This window comes from Mus pahari, chromosome 16, assembly GCF_900095145.1.
Source record: "Mus pahari chromosome 16, PAHARI_EIJ_v1.1, whole genome shotgun sequence".
NCBI lineage: Eukaryota > Metazoa > Chordata > Mammalia > Rodentia > Muridae > Mus > Mus pahari.
The window spans coordinates 30,094,192-30,114,852 of NC_034605.1; the positions used below are offsets into that span (position 1 = coordinate 30,094,192).

Sequence of the window (20,661 nt, forward strand, 5' to 3'; positions counted from 1 at the left end):
TGAGCTATGCAAGTTTCCTGGAATTTGAGTCAAAGCAAAAATTCCACTGGAATTTCTCTTTCTGAGAGCTTGAAGTGGGCGATCTGTGCTTGAGTCACATTGATTCTTTCATCATGGGACCTCTGGAGAAGCTCTATGTCAGCTTTGCTCTTATTTTCCTTCTCACCTCGGGTGTCATTCCCTCTGATACTCTGGGTGCTGACCAGCCTTCCTGCTTACCCTTGAAGACAGCTTCATCTCAGCAGAAGAGAATCCAAGCTTGCAACTCCACACCTCTGGTGGGAGAAGGCGGGTTAGATTTAAGAAAAGGCAACTATGAAAGAGAATTTGTGTCCCTAATCATCAACAAAAAGAAAAAGAAAAAAGAAAAAAGAAAAAAAAGAAAAGTTGTTTGAAGTCTCAAGTACTCTAACAAAAATTAAAAGCAGCCATTAGTATGTTCAACACCAAATGAACACTCTGACTTCTAACAAACAATCTAACAAACAATTAAGACTCCTGTCTGCTTGTTTCATGTCATTTATAAACTTTGCAACGTTGAAATTTCCAAAACAAAGCCCAGATCGGCACTTTCTCTTCTGTACAACTGTCACTATCCAGTCTGTACAAATATTCTGTGTAGTTTGTGCCTCTGTGAAATTAAACATAATTACTTGATGGAAACCGAACAAAGGCCTAAATTGAAAGCACATTTTCAAAACTAAATTCATTAATTTGGTTCACACACTCATGACCCCTCTCCTGTCAACTTCAATATTCTTTGTACTTCTCTGTGATTAAACCTAAAAATACGTTCTGATGATTTCACAGCAGAAACTAGCTGGTATGTTTTCCCACTCTTTGGTTCTGTTAGGTCATCCTGTGTTGCTCTCTCATCTCTTCTTCATCAACACTCTCCCATTCCATCTTTGCACCAGGAGCAGTATCCTGCAGAGGATGGCATAACCAACCATTCACTTTAATGTTTCAAAAGCAACCCAGAAAGCTAACATCTTGGACGGAAAAAAAAAGGGGGGTTATGAAAGAACATTAGAGCACAAGTTGAGATTAATGTTTATCACCCTTAGATGTTAGATATAAATTTCCAGACAGGAGATTGAGGGGAGATAAGAGAATAGAAAGAAATTGTGAAATGGTCCCTGGACTGTATAACCATTTCCAAAGTCACCTGGTGTGAGAAAATGCTGGAATTCATGGATTTGTCTGAAAAACTAAGAAGAGTGAAGTATGCCTTCCATCCAGAAAGCTTTCTAGGAAGATGTCATCTCCATATGTTATAAAAAGCTGTGAGAAACATCCCTGTGTAGTCTCCAAGAGCTAAAGGAATGTTCATGGCTCCAGAGAGTTCACAGTGTCTTCCTGTCCTTACCTCGTGGGTGGTGTTTGAAAAACCAGCCAGTGTTTGGAAAACCTCTGTAGTCATAATCAACGGAGCACCCATACTATCTAAATCCCTGTGGACCTACAGAGTAGGTAGAAATGTTTTAGCAGATGTCATCCTGTTGTGATAACCAAATGTCAAAGGTTACAATCCTCTAACATGCCTCCAGGACAGCAAGATCCTATCATTTAGAAGTCCCTCAAATGAGGGCGGGGTACTTAATTTGACCACAATTTCGTTTTTATACACAAAGATGGTCAATGCAGAGTCGGTGGTAGGGGAATGTGTAAAAACATTTGAACATATTATTTCTTAGATCTCAGAGATTTTGAATGATTCAGATTTAAGCCCTTAGAGAATGTAATTAGATTGTCCCTGTCTCAGTTATAAGATAAACAGCTAGAAGAAAAGATTTTATATGAAATGACAAATGTCAAGGTTTGAGTGTGAAATACTGCTCTGGGTCCATGTGATTGAGCTCTATGTCACCAGCTGGTTGCCCATTTGGGGAGGCTGTGGGATGTTTTGTACATGGGGCCTTTCTGGGAGAGGGAGAGCCATAGATGAAGGCTGAAAGAGCACAGGTCAGCTCACTATCCAAAGGGCTCACTCTGCCTCCTGATCCTCTGAGATAGAACAAATCACACTTTTTTTTCTGGGGTTGTTTTATATGGGGCCCCATCCACCGTGTCTTCCTTCCCATGACTGTTTCCTCAAACTGTAAGCCAAAGTAAATCCTCCCTGGTTTATGCGTATGTTCACAGTAATGAGGAAAGTAAAAAAGGGGTTGAGGCTGCCTATACTGTTTTCAGTATCATACAGTTTATTTATTTGTGTATTGAAATAACATTAGATACTGCTACAATGTATATACCTATCCACCAATTTAAAGAAAAAAAGATTTAAATTGGGTTTTCATAGTTTCTTTCCTGGCCTTCTGAGCCCTTTCTGAAAGCAATGTTCAGAACTGCCTGTATGCTTTTTAAAGGGAATGTAGGTATGACATTTCTGCTAAGTCAGTGGTGATGGGCAGAGAGCGGAACCGGGATCGGAAACCTACAAATCTGCTTGCAGGAGCCACCTGTCTCTACACACAAAAGGCTGAGTGCAGCATTTGTGGTCTTCAGGATCCCTGAAGCAATCCTACAGCTGCCCAGAGCCCACACATGCCTAACCAGAATGAGACAGTTTCTCTCTTTCTGGTGAAAAGCTTGTGTGTTTCATTAAAGTGATTGCCCCCCTCAGGAATGGCCCCTTGGGTAAGCTGAATCCCCAGGGTTGAAGAGCAGCCAAGAAAACAGACTGTAGCCCCAGATCCTGCTAAGAACGCTGGTTGTGTGTAGAGAGCGGTGCACAGCCCATCGAATTTATGGCTGACCCTGTTTATAATCTTGTGGCATATGCCTCTGCAGTATTTGTTTACAAAGAGCTGAAACTCAATGTCTGTGCACTGCAAGTGATATACTGTAGGTCTCCCGGGGTAAATGAAACATGTCCATTTTACCCCATCTGGATCTTGTTATTATTATTATTTTTTTCTTCCCACGATTAGCATTTTGGCAGTTTTCACTCTTCAACTCAGCTGTTCAATGTGCTCAGGGGAGATAGAGAGTTGAGTACTTTCCAAAGCCAGAGTAGTGCTGTGTGCAGAGCTCCACAGCTGAGAGAGCAATTTCTGTAAGGCATAGTCTCCACAGTTGGTGGAGGAAACAGCGGCCATGTGCATGCACAGTGGGCAGGGAGCAAGCTCAAAATCCAAGCTCTTGTGAGTCACAGACTGTGGAAAGCCCCCCTCCTTTCTCCCAGACGAAAGATGGCATGGGGGAGATTGTGAGGCTGAGAACTCGCTGAGCTGGTACACCGTACGGGATTTGCTGAACTGCAGAAGGAGTTTTGTGCTGTTATGAATTCAGCCTGTTGAAGAGAGAAAAAAAAAAAAACAACAACAACAACAAAAAATAAGATTGGGGTCATGATGTTCATTTGACACCTTGTTAATTTATGCTGCAACAGAATCCAAACCAACCCAAAATTCCTTGCTTGCACTGACATGGTTCAAAATAATGCCATAACACACCCAAAGCCTGGCTTTCATTTCGGCTGAGTTACTGGGATAAAACACAAAAACACCATTGTCCCTAAAAGCAAAGAAACCTCTAAGGCATTATCTCTCTCTATATATATTCTCTCTCTCTCCTCTCTCTTCTCTCTCTCTCTCTCTCTCTCTCTCTCTCTCTCTCTCTCTCTCTCTCTCATACATACACACACACACACACACATACACACACACACACACACACATCTCTCTCCATCCACCTACCCCTTCATCCATCTAACTGTCTGTCCATCCATCCATCCATCCATCCATCCTTATCCATGTCCTTCTCTGTCTCTCTGGCTCCCTCATTTTCCCTCCCTTTTTCATCTCTTCCATGGGTGAAATAAGCAGAATAAACCCAATTGTTGAAGACTTGTTCTGTCTCTGCACTATGACTTAAAGAATTTGTCTGTGTCTGCTTTGATCTTTCTACCCAATCAATGACCTGTAACTGATATGTTTATGTCAGACTTCCTTTAAATTGTTACTGTATTTTATGCTGAATATTTTACTGTGGCTTTTATTTATATTTACAAGCTGGACTTTTATTTGTATCCTAGAGATTTATTTTAAACATGCGGAATTAGTAAACAGAAATAAATCCTTTCATTAAATAAACTTTGTACAAATTATAAAGGTAAAGGAAAATAAGGAGAAATAACTTTAGAAGTCCTGATTAAGAATTAATAGACTAGGTTTGTTTACTGGGGTACTTTTAATATTTTCATGATGTTCCAATTAAAACTTACTAACAATATTTGCAATATTATAATGGTGATACTATAATTACAGGAATAATTATTGTGTGATTAAGAATTATTATTAATTTTTGCTCTGTATTTATAGATGTTGCTGCCTCAACAAATGGTGAAACAGAGTAATGTATTATAAACTCTCAGGCAGGGGAGATGGTTCAGTGGGTAAAGGCACTTGATGCCAAGCCTGCATTTCTGAGTTTGAACTCCAAGCCTCAGTCTCATATGTGCAGAAGAAAGAACACAGGTTGAGCTCTGAAATGTAATACACATTTTGAACCCAATCTTCCATTTAAAATATTTCACTACTCATTATATTTATCTTATTTAAACACTTTCTAAATTTTACAGTTGTGTGCATTATTGTTTCTAGATACTTACACTGAAGTCAATCATCATATCTAACTTTTATTTTATTACCGGTGTTCAGTTGTCACAACAGTGAAGGATAGATGTCCTCTGTTCCCATTTCTGTCTAGCCGGAAATACTTCCAAATTACTTTATTCACAGAACCAGATCAGTTTCAGCAGCTGCAACAATTTATCCAAAGTCAGGAACTAACTGTGCAGGAGGAATCCATGACTGCCTCTTCTCACAAATACCACTAACCCAGTCTTCGGTGTTTAATGCTCACCATGCATGAAGCCAGAGTATTTATTATTTTTTATTAGATGGTTTCTTCATTTACATTTCAAATGCTATCCCCTTTCCTAGTTTCCTCTCTGACAATCCCCTATATGCTCCCCCTCCCCCTGCTCCCCAGCCCACCAACTCCCACTTCCTGGCCCTGGCATTCTCCTATACTGGGACAAAGAACCGGCCCAGGACTAAGGGCCTCTCCTCCCTGAACAGCTTGTAAAACATCTAGATTGTCACTTGCCTTCTTCCAAGTAGTTTTGTTCCTCTGTACCCAGGATGGGGGTCAGAAAGCTATATTCAGTTCCTTCCTGGTGACTGATGCTGCAGGTCCTGAAACCACACCTTGTGGAGAAGGTCATCAGGACCTGTGATCTGATATCATAGAACATAGGCCCTTTCACCTAGTGCTGAAACACTCCTGGAATCCTCTCTTGGGAGGAGGTTGTCATGAACCTGTTTTCCCGTCATCCCCATTTGTGCATTTAGACGGGTCCTTGAAAGGAGAACAAGATCTCTGAGTCATCTCATTTCTAACCACGTGTCTTTAAACTACTCAAAAACCATCCCTGCATCCTGAATGATATGACCCTTGTCTGTCTTGTTAGGCTCTGTCTGTCTGATTGCTTAGTGCATGGCAAGCAGACCCTCAACTCTTCAGTCCTCCATAGTCTCTCTCTAGTATGACAGGTGACATGTGTCAAGTTAAAAATGAATGAATTTCAAAGCAGTAAGCAGTCGGACTTAGTAAGTGTGGCCAGTCTGTCAAAACAAGATACTAGGTAATTCCATTTGTATGATGGTCTGGTGACAGTAAAACACTAGAGGCAAACAACTAGAGTGCAAACAACTTTTTCCAAGGTCTGGAGGGGAGAGAGAAGCCATCAGTTATAAAACGGTATGATGCCACTTTTTTGTATTGTGTAAGTTATTCATTTTCATTTTGACCATGGTGATCCAACTGTATGTATTGTCAGACCTCAGAAGTGTAAATCTTGGGGTGGAGAGGCTGCTCAGTGGTTCAAAGCTGGTACTGCTCTTGCAAAGGGACTGAGTTCAGTTCCCAGCACCTATGTCCAGTGGCTGACAACAGAGTGTACATTTAATTCTAGTTAATCTTAAGGCTTCCGCTGGCACCCATACTCATGTGCTCAATACCTATTTACAATTAAAACTAAAATGACTATTTAAAAAAGACATGTACTTCTTAAAAGTTGTTCATATATCCATAAACTGACTTAAAAATTAAGTTCTGTCTGAACTGTGATGAATCATTCCAGGAAGGACTTCCTTTGAATCTTCGGTGTGATACTGATCACCTTATTACAACGTGCATGCTTTACAGATAAAGGCACAGTTTTTCATTCAAAAGTCAACCAACTGAAATTCTACAAGCTTTGAAATGATATTTCCCCTGCCTTAGCAATAACAAATGATCAGAGAGCTGAACTCTGCTCCCTCCATGGTTCTCAAGACAAGAGAGTGGAGGGAAGGGTACGAAGTGTGGAGTAGTCCTGTCCATTTTCTCATGGTAAAACAAGGGATAGAAGACATGAATGTGATCCTAGATCTGATAGGGGACTAATATCCAATATATACAAAGACCTCAAGAGGCTGGGCTTCAGAAATTCAAATAACCTCATTAAAAAATGGGGTGCAGAGCTAAACAAAGAATTCTCAGCTGAGGAATACTGAGGGGCTGAGAAGCACTTGAAAAAATGTTCAACATCCTTAATCATCAGGGAAATGCAAATCGAAACAGCCCTGGGGTTCTGCCTCACACCTGTCAGAATGGCTGGGTTGAGAATTCCGGTGACAGTGGATGCTGACAAGGATGTGGAGAAAGAGGAGCACTCCTCCATTGCTGGTGAGATTGCAAGCTTGTGCAGCCACTCTACAAGTCAGTTTGGCAGTTCCTCAGAAAACTGGACATACTGCTACCGGCAGATCCAGCAATACCTCTCCTGGGCATATACCCAGAGGATGTTCCAACTGGTAATAAGGACACATGCTCCACTATGTTCATGACAGCCCTATTTATAATAGCCAGAAGCTGGAAAGAACCCAGATGTCCCTCAGCAGAGGAATGGATACAGAAAATGTGGTACATTTACACAATGGAGTACTAATCAGCTATTAAAAACAATGAATTTATGAAATTCTTGGGCAAATGGATGTATCTGGAGGATATCATCCTGAGTGAGGTAACCCAATAACAAAAGAAGTCACTTGATATGCACTCACTGATAAGTGGATATTAGCCCAGAAACCTAGAATACCCAAGATACAATTTCCAAAATGCAAGAAAATCAAGAAGACCAACATGTGGATACCTCATTCCTCCCTAGAATGGGAAATAAATATCCATGGAAACAGTTGCAGAGGCAAAGTTTGGAGCTAGGATGAAGGGATGGACCATCGGGAAACTGTCCCACCTGGGGGGTCCATCTCATGATCGGCCACCAAACACAGACACTATTGCATATGCCAGCAAGATTTTGCTGAAAGGACCCTGATGTGGCTGTCCCCTGTGGGGCTATGCCAGTGCCTGGCAAGTGCAGAGGTGGATGCTCACAGTCAGCTGTGGGATGGAGCACAGGGCCCCCAGTGAAGGAGCTGGACAGATTGCCCACGGAGCTGAGGGGGTCTACGGCCCTTTAAGTGGAACAACAATGTGAACTGGTCAGTGCCCACGGAGCTCATATCTCTGACTGCATATGTAGCAGGAGATGGCCTAGTCGGCCATCATTGGGAAAAGAGGCCCCTTGGTCTTGCAAACTTTATATGCCCCCTGCAGGGGAACACCAGGGCCAGGAGGTAGTGGTGAGTGGGTATGGGAGAGGGACAGTGTGGGATAGTATAGGGGACTTTTGGGATAGCATTTGAAATGTAAATGAAGAAAATATCTAATAAAATAATTAAAAAAACAAAAAGACATGCAAGTGGAAGAAAGAAATAGGATTAAAAATGTAATCGCCACCAGTGGCAACCCTTTCCATTTGGGGTATTTTAATGCTTTATCTGTGGTTAGTTCTCAACTTAGACACAGGCTCGCTGAAGACACTCTGCCCCCTGTGGGGTCCCGAGCAGATGAAGCACAACACAAATCATTTAGACCATGTTGCCGAGCACATCATGAAGATTTACATATCACTGGTGACAAAGAGATGAATGACTGAGAGATAAACCCTGAAACATATGGTTTAAAAAAACAAAAACAAAACTGTATCACCCTAGATTCTTCAGTCTTCCAAAAGGGATGAAGTCAGTTGAAAAGAGAATGGGGCTGGTTGGGGTAGCCACTACCCTTCCTAATGTCTGTGTGAACCTTTATGAAAGGAACTCATCAGTGAAAGTTACTATCCATGACATCACTAACACTTTCCAATACTGCGCAATGGCATGGTTTTGACAATCAAATAACATCTTCAGCAGTTGCCAATTGAATGAATGCAGTGGTCCTGCCATAATTTGAGTTTGCAAAGAATACACAGGAGTGAAGTTTTCATGCAGTTTTGCGAGAATGAAATGCTCATGATCATTAATTAAAAAGAGATTAAATGAACAAGGAATTACAGATTTAGCTGTCTATGACCATCTGCATTATCACACTGGTCATTTCAAGCAGGGAATGAATGAATATGCCATGTTTGGTAGCTAAATCAGAAACAGGCTGAAGAACCAACAGAAAGGCAAGCTCTACCCAGCTATGACCACCATTTGTGATCAATATTCACTAAATTGTGAATGTTATTGGTGGCAGACTGCCCAAGGCACAGTGGAAACCCGAGACAAAAATTATGACCAGCTTGTGACCTCACCAAGGACGAAACACTAGTTACTTCAATTATGAAAATGTCTTGCCAGTCCCAACTCAGCATATGAACAATCTTACTGAAACTGATAATTAAAATATCAACATATTGAAGAAACAATGAAAACCAGAAACTTTCATTACATGAAAATGATGGAAAAACATTGCCCTTGGGTTAAAATAAAACAAAACATTTTGAAGTTAATACCAGGAATATTTTTCTCTTCTTTTTTTTTTTTTTTTAATTGGGTATTTTATTTATTTACGTTTCAAATAGTATCCCCTTTCCTGGTTTCCCCTCCGAAAACTCCCTCCCCTTATCTCCTCTCTCTTCCCCTTGCTTACCCACCCACCCACTCCCACTCCTGGCCCTGACATTCCCCTACACTGTGGCATAGAGCCTTCACAGGGCCAAGCCTATCCTCCCATTGATGCCCAACTAGGTCATCCTCTGCTACATATGCAGCTGGAGCCATGAATCCCACGATGTGTTTTCTTTGGTTGGTGGTTTAGTCCCAGGGAGCTCTGGGGGTACTGATTAGTTCATATTGATGTTCCTCCTATGGGGTTGCAAACCCCTTCAACTCATTGTGTCCTTTCTCTAGCTCCTTCATTGGGGACCCTATGCTCAGTTCAATGGATAGCTGTGAGCGTCCACTTCTGTATTTGTCAGGCACTAGCAGAGCCTCTCAGGAGAGAGCTGTATCAGGCTCCTGTCAGCAAGCCCTTGTTGGTATCCACAATAGTCTCTGGGTTTGGAGATGGTATGGGATGGATCCACAGGTCGAGCAGTCTCTAGACGGTCATTCCTTCAGTCTCTGCTCCACGTTTTGTCTCTGTAACACCTTCTATGGGCATTTTGTTCCCCCTTCTAAGAAGGATCAAAGTATCCACATTTTGGTCTTCCTTCTTCTTGAATTTCACGTGGTTTGTGAATTGTATCTTTGGTATTCCCAGCTTCTGGGCTAATATCCACTTATCAGTGAGTGCATATCCCATGTGTTCTTTTGTGATTGGGTTACCTCACTCAGGATTATATCCTCCAGATCCATCCATTTGCCTAAGAATTTCATAAGTTCATTGTTTTTAATAGCTGTGTAGTAATCCATTATGTAAATGTACCACATATTGAATGAAAATCCCAACTCAATTCTTCATAGATTTAGAAAGAGCAATTTCCAAGTTCATCTGGAATAACAAAAAAACCCAGGATAGTGAAAACTATTCTTAACAATAAAGGAACTTCTATTGGAGTCACCATCCCTGACCTCAAGCTGTACTACAGAGCAATTGTGATAAAAACTGCATGTTATTGGTACAATGACAGGCAAGTAGATGAATGGAATAGAACTGAAGACTCAGAAATGAACCCACATACGTATGTTCACTTGATCTTTGACAAAGGAGCTAAAACCTTTGACAAAGGAGGAAAAAAGACAGCATTTTCAATAAATGGTGTTGGCTCAACTGGCAGTTAGCATGTAGAAGAATGCAAATCAATCCATTCTTATCTCCTTGTACAAAACTCAAGTCCAAGTGGATCAAGGCCCTCCACATACAACTAGATACATTGAAACTTACAGAGGAGAAAGTAGGGAAGAGCCTTGAACATATGCGCACAGAAGAAAAAATTCCTGAGCAAATCACCAATGAATTATGCTGTAAGATCAAGAATTGACAAATGGAACTTCATAAAATTGCAAAGCTTCTGTAAGGCAAAGGACACTGTCAATAAGACAAATGGTAACCAACAGATTGGGAAAAAAAATCTTTCCCAATCCTACATCTGATAGAGGGCTAATATCCAATATATACAAAGAATTCAAGAAGTTAGATGCCAGAGAAACAAATAACCATATTAAAAAATGGGGTACAGAGCTAAACAAAAAATTCTCAACTGAGAATACTGAATGGCTGGGAAGCACCTTTAAAAAAAGAAAAACAAACAAAAACAAATGAAAAAAAAAGTTCAACTTCCTTAGTCATCAGGGAAATGCAAATGAAAACAACCCTGAGATTCTGCTTCACAGTAGTCAGAATGGCTAAGATCAAAACCTCAGGTGACAGCAGATGCTGGCTTAGATGTGGGGAAAGAGGAACTCTCCTCCATTACTAGTAGAATTGCAAGCTGGTTCAACCACTCTGGAAATCAGTTTGGCGGTTCCTCAGAAAATTGGACATAGTACTACCTGAGGACCCAGCATTACCACTTCTGGGCACATACGCAGAAGATGCTCCAACATGTAATAAGGACACATGCTCCAGGAATATTTATATTGATTATTTTATTTTCATTTCAAATTTTGTCCCCATTCCTGTTCTCCACTTGGCAAATTCACCATCCTGTCTTGATCCCTTTGCTTATAAGTTGGTATGTCCCTACCTACCAACCCACTCCTGCCTTACCCTTCTAGCATCTCCCTTTACTGGTCAGTAAGCCTCCACAAGACCAAGTGCATCCCCTCCAATTGATTCCAGATAAGGCAGTCCTCTGCCACATATGTAGCAGGGGCCATGGACCCACCTATGTATACTCTTTGATTGGTGGTTTAGTCCCTGGGAGCTCTGAGGCAGCACCTGACTAAGACAGATGCAGATACTCACAGCCAACCATTGGACTGAGCCCAGGGGCCCCAGTGGAAGAGTTAGGAAAGGACTGAAGGAGCTGAAGGGAACTGTAATCCCATAGGAAGAACAAGAGTTTCAATGCCATGGACATTCAAAAGCAACTTATAACACACCAGTAACAGTTTTTAATCAGACCATGCATGCATAAATCAGCAACATTTTTATAACAATGGAAATTTTGCAAAGTATCTGATGGACTTGCACCATATATTGAATTTATAGTATTAAGTTGTCTATTTTTACTATGCATCTTTTAAACCATTTAACATATTACAAAATAAGAAACAAAGCTCACAGGAGGAGTATTGCACATATTCACAGCATATAACGGTTTGTGTATATTATTATTATGTATCAGTTATTAATGATCCATGATTATGAAAAATACTTAATGTTATGTGGGCCTGGGTGCCAGGGGTTTTCCACAAAGATCTCTGTCCAGGCCGGGTGGGAAGGTTCCAGAGAAGGGAAGCGAGTGCAGGCAGGGAGATGAAGTCTCTGCCATACTTTCCAGGTCACTTGGTAACTTGGAGCTGCTCTGAACATCTGGGCCAATAAAAAGCCAACAATCCAGTGAGGAGTGCGGCAGGACCTCAGGGTGGTTCTTCCGGAGAGAAGATCTCTTCCCAAGCTCTTGGAACAAAAGATTCAGAGGAAGAAATAGTTCTCGCATACCTTTAATTCTCTGGATGGATTTATATACAGTTCTGGAGGTGATTCAGGGTTTGACAGCAGGCACCTCTCATTGGCTTGGACTGAGTTTGGGGAAAACCTTATTTGCATGTGGGAAGGCTTGGTTCTGTTCCCATGTAGCTGATAGCCACGCCTTTCCTATGGGGGCTGTGGGGGCAGTAACTTTGACAGGAGCCAGGGGTCCAGGAGACATGGTCCAACGCCTGCCGTTCCATATAGATGGGAATTACCACCCATCGGGTTCTCCCTGGGTTCAAGATTTAGTGTCCACTGGAAACCAGGCTGTCTATGCATAGCCCATTGCCCCACAATGTTAGGTTTTGTCTATCAGGAACCAATAAGGAACAATATCTAGAAGTTAGGTCATATTACTTTTTTTTTTCAAACAAATACACACACACACACACACACACACACACACACACACACACACACATCAGCTCAGCATGGTGACTTTCTCCTAATCCCAGTACTTGGGAAAATGAGGCAAGAGGATTATGTCAAGGTCAAGGACAGCCAGGGGTTCAAAGTGTTTTATCCAAGACAAGGTGTTTATGGGAAACAACTTTAGTCTGTGAATAAAGAAAACATAGTAGAGTGTGATATTTATATTAACGAGGAAAACAGAAATTCTGTGAAAATAGAAACTCAGCACATTCTATTTTATGGATTCAGATCCAAGCTTTCATACTGTGTTTGTTGGTTACTACAAGAAAACAGGGAGAACTCTGAGGTCAGGGTCAGAGCACTCAGAAGATGCCCAATAAATGCCATTGTGCTGAAGTGGAAACGCTATGCAGGGAATGTTAAATACACTGTAAATTCAGTATGCTGGACAGGTACAATTCTGAATGAATAAAAGATGATGAAGATCTAAAGATGTTGAGCTCGGACGTGCTGGACAAGCAGTGGAGGAGAAAGTCCTAGGAGCCTGTACATAAAGAAAGGAAAGCTTTTGGTATTCTTCACCATTTGGTGTTGAGTGAGGGGCAACAGGCAAAGCCAAATATCCTGTTGTCTCTTTATTTAATGACCTTTCTACTTTCACCCCAAATCTCTTCAGTGCTATTTAGATACACACACAAAAAAATGCTAGCTTAGAAGGGTTTCATGTCAATAGAACCCTGCAGTGCTCTGAATTCCATCATGATTTTAGACATGTTTAGGTGAGTGTAGACAGGAGGGATTGGAAATCATGTTTCTGCTTTTGTTCTTTTATGTTTTTTTGCCCAAGAAAGGATTGTAGGTGCCAACCACCACAGGCAAGATCAAGAGTGAGATCTTTACATTGAGTTTTACTTGAAAATAAATAAAAGTTAATGAGAATGGTTGACTTCAGGTTACAATTCCAAATTCAGCAAGCAATACTGCCTTTACTTGAAATATGTTAAAATATAACCAAATAGTACATTTTATTCTGAATTCAATGGTCCTACAAAGACCAACAGACAAAAGCCCTGGGATACCAAGGCTTAGATTATATATATATGATGTCTGTAGATGATTCTGCAGTTGAGTATATTAGTGCTGATAAGGTGGTGTTTATTTTTAAAGATAGTATGCAACAACAAAGTGGTCTGTTTTGCTGAAATATCTTTGATGAGAGAAAATCTGGAGATGTTGGTTTTTTCTGTCTGTATTTTCCAATTGCAAGGGGTTTCCAGTTTTATCCAGAGTTTTCAGACTCCAATAAAATATGCAAGGAAAAATTTGGGAGAAGAGTTATTAGTAAACAGCTGTTGTGCAAGGATGAGGACCTGGAATCAGGTGCACAACATTCCTGTTGATGAGCACAGCAAAATGTGTTTGTGATGCCAGCACTGGGAATCTGCATGGAGCTAGCCTAGACAAACAGTGAGCTGCAGGTTCAGTAAGAGACTGACTCAAAAAATAGGATGAAGAATAAGAGAGGACACCTAACATTGCACACTGGCTTCAACACAAACAGCACATATTCAAAAGTGAGAAAATGAAGTTTTAAAAATGCACATGCATGGTAACTTTTAAAAATACTTTACTTACTTTTTGAAATTTTCATAAGATGTATTTTTTATTATATCCCTATCTCTTCCTGCTAAGTCTTCCTTGATCCTTTGCTAACTACCCACAATATGCAATATATTACATTATAGATTATATATAAGGAATAGATATATGATTTCTGATGCATGATGTGTGATATATGATATGTAATATATGATGTATGTTATAATGTTATACGGTGATATGAAATACATAATATAATAAAATACAAATATGTGTAAATGTATACAATATATAATATGAAACATTATATATATATATATATATATATGTTTACTTATATATAAAAACATTTGGCACAGATATTAAAAGAAAGGTCATTAGTGAGAAGACAATTAGGATATATTACATTTATATAAGGTGGGTAATAATACTATTAAATCATGGTAAGAAACAGATATATATTATATAGTCAGCCTAAACCATCTATTAACTAATTTCACAGTATATTTTATGGTTGTTAAATAATCACCAACTCATATTTCTTACTAAACTATAAGATTCTGATAATAATAAATGATGACATGACATATGCTTCATACAAATAAAAGTCCTCTTATTCAAAATTTGTTTTTGTTTTCTCCATAGGCCTCCTCCCAGAAAAACTTAAAAGATGAATCAGAAATATTAAAAATATAAAGCCTACTCAACTGAATTAGATTGTAGAATGTAGATTCTATCTCTACTTCTATTTTTTGTCTTTTTATAATTTATTCTTTAATCTTGTTTTATAGTCCAGGCTTTATTCCCCTTGTGGCCCACCCTCTGACTGTTGTACATCTCATATCACCTCCCTCTCCCTATCTCCAAGTGGATGTCCCCAACTCCTACCCTATCCCACCAGACCTCCATACTCCCTGGGACCTCAAGTCTCTTGAGGGTTAGGTGCATCTACTCTGACTGAACCCAGACTGGGCAGTCCTCTGCTGTGTATGTTGGGGGCCTCATATCAGTTGGTGTATACTGCCTGGTTGGTGTTTCAGTGTCTGAGAGATCTCAGGGGTCCAGGTTAGTGGAGACTGCTGGTCTTCCTATAGGGTAGCCCTCCTCCTCAGCTTCTTCCAGCTTTTCCCTCATTCAACCACAGTGGTCACCAGCATCTGTCTATTGGCCGGATGTAAAGATCTGCATCTGACTCTTTCAGCATCTTGTTGGGCCTTTCAGAGGGCAGTCATGATAGGTCCCTGTTTGTATTGACTGCTATGTCTGATTCATAAAACCATTAAAATTGTGAATGCTACTTGGGGTATTGTAAGTTTTTAATACAGCCAGGTTGTTAGTTCATGTTTGGGTTTTCTGATCCAAATTTTTACTCTTAATATCTAAGCTTGATTACATCTTTTCCTTTTCATTTAGTTTATCATCAAGTGAACACTCTCTGCTAAAAACCATTTTTTATTTATTTTTATTATTTTACTTTATTTTATTTTTGCGAGACAGGGCTTCTCTGTGTAGCCCTGGCTGTCCTGGAACTTACATTGTAGACCANNCTGGCCTCAAACTCAGAAATCTGCCTGCTTCTGCCTCCCAAGTGCTGGGATTAAAGGCGTGCACCACCACTGCCTGGTTGTTACAACCGTTTCTGATCTATTACAGTAAATACTTTTTTAATTTTTCTTTATTAACATGGGAATTTTACTGAAGCCTCTCTAGCTAATAGTAACACTTGTTACTATTACTAGATAACTATGAATATAATACTGATTAACCCTAACCCTGAAATATTTTAATTGACTATTAAAGGGTATGCATATGTGTACATGTGTTCAGGATGGTGCATCAATGTAATCATATATGGAGGGCAGAGGAAGACATCAGGTGTCCTCTATTGTTCTTTGTCTTATCCTTGAGACAGGTTCTCTAACTCAACCTGGAACCTACTATTTTAACAATTATGCTGGTGGCCAACAAGTCCTAGTGATGCTCTGAGATTATAGGCATAGGCAACCACAGGCTTTTAATATAGGTGCTAGGATATAAATTCCAGTCCTCACACTTATGCATCAAATGCTGTTACTTTTGCCCACTGAGCCATTTTATCTGCCATAAGTCTATTTTTGTCCTTCATGTTACACATACAATAGTACATATATAGTTCCACAGGGAGACAGAAGGCAGGATTACATTTTACTTCAAAAGTTGATTTTATACTTTCAATAGCCAACAACCTTCTCTGGTACAGTCTGAGGGTTATAAATTGGCATGAAAATTTAAACCCAAGTTCCTTCTGATGCACAGCACAAATTATAGGGACTGTAGACTTTTTAATCTGTTTGCTTGGTTTTGAATTTTTCAACTTAAGTTGCCTCTGATGCAGTTTATACAAAGATAATTATTGTGCTATTAACTGAATATTACTCTGGAAATGTAAAAAAAATGTAGTTGTTTTGTTGACATTCAGCATTCTTCTATGGAAATACAACTTTTACAACTCTTGAAGAAAATAAATGCAAATAATCTGATCAAAATATTAAGAAATCAAGTACAAAATCACATCATAATGATTATATGGTATTAGCTAATGGTGGGTGCGGCAAAAGAATGACTTACCATATGCAAATCAACAAATAGAATGGACCATATTGACATCATATCAGTAAGTCCAAGAAGGGAGCTGTCCAACATTAATAACCTTTCATATTAAAAAGTCTCAATCAATTAGGTATATAAGGACCATAATCAGTATAGACTTTATATGGATATTATGCAGAATATAGGGGACCACAGTGTTTCTTTTAGGGTATAAGGAAAGCAAAGGAGTTGTTTCACTCAGCAACATAGCAAAGATATCTTAGCCCGAAGAATTAGTTCAAAGAAAGGTTGCTCACAATAAAAAGGAGTTGGTTTATTTGTATTTGCCATTGATGTAAATTTATACATATAAAATACAAATGACCCCATCAAAAACTAGATGATGACTAAACTCACCACATATTTATTACATGTTATTTATATATAGGTCTATGCAGCAAATTGTGTGTGGGGGGGATGCTCAAAATGAACACTCTCTATTAACAGTGTCAACAAAAAAGATCTAGGAATAAATGTAAACCAAGAACTGAAATATTTTCATGGTAACAATTAAGAACACTAACCAAATCTGGCAGCTCAGGCCTATAATTCTAGCATCCAGAAAGCTGAAACAGAATGATTTAAGCAAGGGTTTAAAGTCAGGGGCACATAGGGATATCTATACCAAATCGGCATAGAGTATGAAGCATTCTTTGCAGAACGAGGGGAAAAAATGACAAAGTTTCATGGAATTTTATATGACTAGCAGTAGCCAAAGCAGTCCTGAGGAAATGAGAAGTGTCATAATACCTAGTTTCACTCATATTTGGAAGTTATAATCATCAAAACAACAGGGGGCCTGAGAAAAAAAGAATTGAAAGATTGTAGAGATGAACGCAATGAGGTTGACATTGAAAGAAAACTGATATTTGATAAAGTCACCAAGACCTCTTTTGGAAAATGTCTGTATCTTCAATTAATGATGCTGAGAGAACCACAGATGCATTCACGGAAGACTAAACTAGACATTGAGCCTTCACCACATCAAACAATAATAGTAATTTCAAACAAATGCAGATGACACTGATTATGAAGCAAAGAAGCATGACAGTTCTAGAAGACACAAAATTAATACTGTAAACACTACTAGAAATAAACATGTGTTAAAATAGGTTTTCAAAGCACAAACTATGGAAGTAAAAAAAGGGGGTAGAATTCTGTCCTTGTGGTATGTCATCACTCAGCCATAAGCAAAAACAGATGCAATCATGTAACAACACATTTGGGTGGAAATAGAAGATGCTGAATCTGGAAAGACAAGTGTTGCCTATCCCTCCTCATCTCTGAAATCCTCTCGCGTAGATCCTGTAGATGACAGAAGAAAGCTCACCTGAGGTAGTGGGAGACTTGATGCTAGAGGGTCCATTGAATCAGCACTGGGCACCATAGTACAATTCGATAAAGGGAAGGGTATTTATTGTTCTGTGCAACATTGAGGTAACTGAAGTCTGCAAAATTGATTATCCATTATAAAATAACTAGTGAAAAATCTTCAAATTTCAAGAAATGAAAGTGCTGACATTGAGGAGATGGAAATGGTAATTACCCTGGCATGTTCACTGTTTAATATATCCAAGCTCCTAATTATAATATTACACTTTATAAATAATGATACAATGTCATATTTCAATTGAAATATTATACTTTTTAATCTAGGAAGCTTATAATATTAAGGAGATATTTAGATTTACATGATCCACATATAATAGAAACCAGTCACATAACTCAGGATAGAAAAGCTTCAGAAAAGAAGGCTTCATGGACACTTTCTGGGTAAATAGATCCATGCTGGATGCTGCTATGCATGTGCAGTTCTGGGTCTCCACAGAACTAACTAGACAGATGGATGCCTAATTCTGTGCTTTCTGTATCATTTGTTCCTATATGTTTTCCTCTAGTTTTTCAGATTCAGGTCTTATTTTGACTGGTAAATTTTGGGGTTTTTGTTTGTCTTTGTTTTGTTTTTATCATTTTAAATGAGAAAAACATGACTCTTAGAATCCCCACTCATGGAAACATACATTGCTTATTCTTTCACTTTAACCGGTGAAAAGAGGATGGTTGGACAGAAACCTTTTCACTCCTCTCATTTTCCTTGATTTTTTACTTCTAAGCTCAGACATGAAAAGCAACAGGTGAATAGTTTGATGTCAATATGACAGAGTTTCTTTTGGTATGTAAAATAAGACTGGCAGAGATGAAATATAAAATAATCTTCTGCACTCACAAGCTGCACATGTGTGTGTTTATATGTGTGTGTATGTTTGTTTGTATGTGTGTGTATGTATGAATATATGTATGAATATATGTATGAATGTATGTATGTATGTATGGATGGATGCATGGATGCATGCATGGATGCATGGATGGATGGATGTTGGTAGGAGTTAATTGATAGCCTTAGCACACTAAACAACTGCTCTGTTTATCCTTGAGATAAGTACTCAGCAAGGATTCCTTTGGTTTATATTTTTCTCCTTCAACATATTTTAGATCAACATCAAAAGATTTTTTTTTATTTCAAAAGGTTTTGCACAATGAGTTTAGAGTTTAGATATCTGTCCACAGTTGATTTCTTTCATGTCTGGGAATATAGTCCTCTTTTTCCATTTTACTTCAATTTTTTTATTGCATGAAGTTTTTACTCAATATGTTGGGATGGCTCTCCAGAATTCTTTTTGGTAATAACCAACTGCCCTTTGAGTCACCCAATTACTGTGGTTGGTTGAGCTGTCCCATTCATCTTCATTGTAAGAGGATAATACATTCTCATTTTAGAGAATCTCAGCTTTACTTACTAAGTGGCACATTTATGTTTTAGATTATGAGTGCACATAGTCATGGTATATTCAAATGTTGTCACTGGGAGAAATGACCTCTCATTAGCATTTGTCTTAGTTCATTTTCTATTGTTATCATAAAACATCAAAGCAGTCAACTTAGGGATAAAAGGGTTTATTTCAGCTTAGAGTTGTAGTGTATCATAAAAGAAAATCAGGACAGAAATTCAAGCCAGGAATCTGGAGACAGAAAAATGAAGCCAAAGTCATGGAAGAATCTTGCTTCCTGGCTTGCTCATCCTGGTTTGCTCAACTTACATTTTTATATAGCCTAAGACTGCCTACTTGGGGTTGGCACCACCCACAATGGACTGATCCCATTAATCATGAAAATAACCCCAAAGTTTTATCAATAGGTTAGTCTTGTGGAAGCATATTCTCAACTGAAGTTCCTTTCTCTCAGGTGACTCTACTTTGTGTCAAGTTGACAAAGTTACCAAAACAAGGTGCTTGCAATCCAGTCTACCACAAAAAATACAAATTCTAGGTCCCAGTTCTTTCTCCACTTGGAATCAGAACTACAGGAATGCTATAGGAGAACTGTGTCCCTTGGTAAGGTTTCCTCCATCTACAATGAGCTAAAAATATACCTTTGTACCCTTGAAGGAACAAAAATGTGAGATGTTTGTGTCCACATCACTGGTCACTCATAAATCTATTGGTTAGTGAACTTTAAGGGGAATAATTTTAGAAAGCCTTTTGATACTACATGCATTGACATCTTTACCACTGAAAACAGGAACAGGAATTATTTCAAATCTAACCAAACCAATGCAGAAAATGTTGGAAAATATGTAGCTATTGATTGGTTTACTTTTTAGGAGAAGATCTTTTATATCAAAAAATTTCATAAAACCTCTGACCATTTAATAAAATTTTTGTTTGTTCCTGTCTTGACCCATTTATCGGAACTGTTGAAGCTGTTCTGCCCTGGATTAACCAAGCATCACGCTTTCTTGATATTTTGATTATTCCAAATCCAAGAGCAATCAAGTAGCATTTATTGAAAGAGCACAGGAAGAAATATAGGTGTTGAAAGCTGCATTTTATTCAATAGGGCATGCAGTGTTATCTCCTTTAGATAATGAAAAAGAGGAGCCAAGGAGAGAGAAGAAGAAGAAGAAGAAGAAGAAGAAGAAGAAGAAGAAGAAGAAGAAGAAGAAGAAGAAGAAGAAGAAGAAGAAGAAGAAGAAGAAGAAGA

At 39.0% G+C, this 20,661-nt stretch overlaps 1 long non-coding RNA gene across 1 annotated transcript in view; it reads right to left on the reverse strand.

Annotated features, from left to right (window-relative positions):
• Nucleotides 1-2,187: 2,187 nt before the first annotated feature.
• LOC110333572 overlaps nucleotides 2,188-20,661 on the reverse strand; it is a 28,374-nt gene continuing 9,900 nt past the window's right edge. Inside the window, exons 2-3 of the long non-coding RNA XR_002381086.1 lie at nucleotides 5,112-5,367; nucleotides 2,188-3,295 (exon numbers count right to left, since the gene is read on the reverse strand). This is a non-coding gene — a long non-coding RNA (uncharacterized LOC110333572). The remainder of the gene's footprint in view (nucleotides 3,296-5,111; nucleotides 5,368-20,661) is intronic.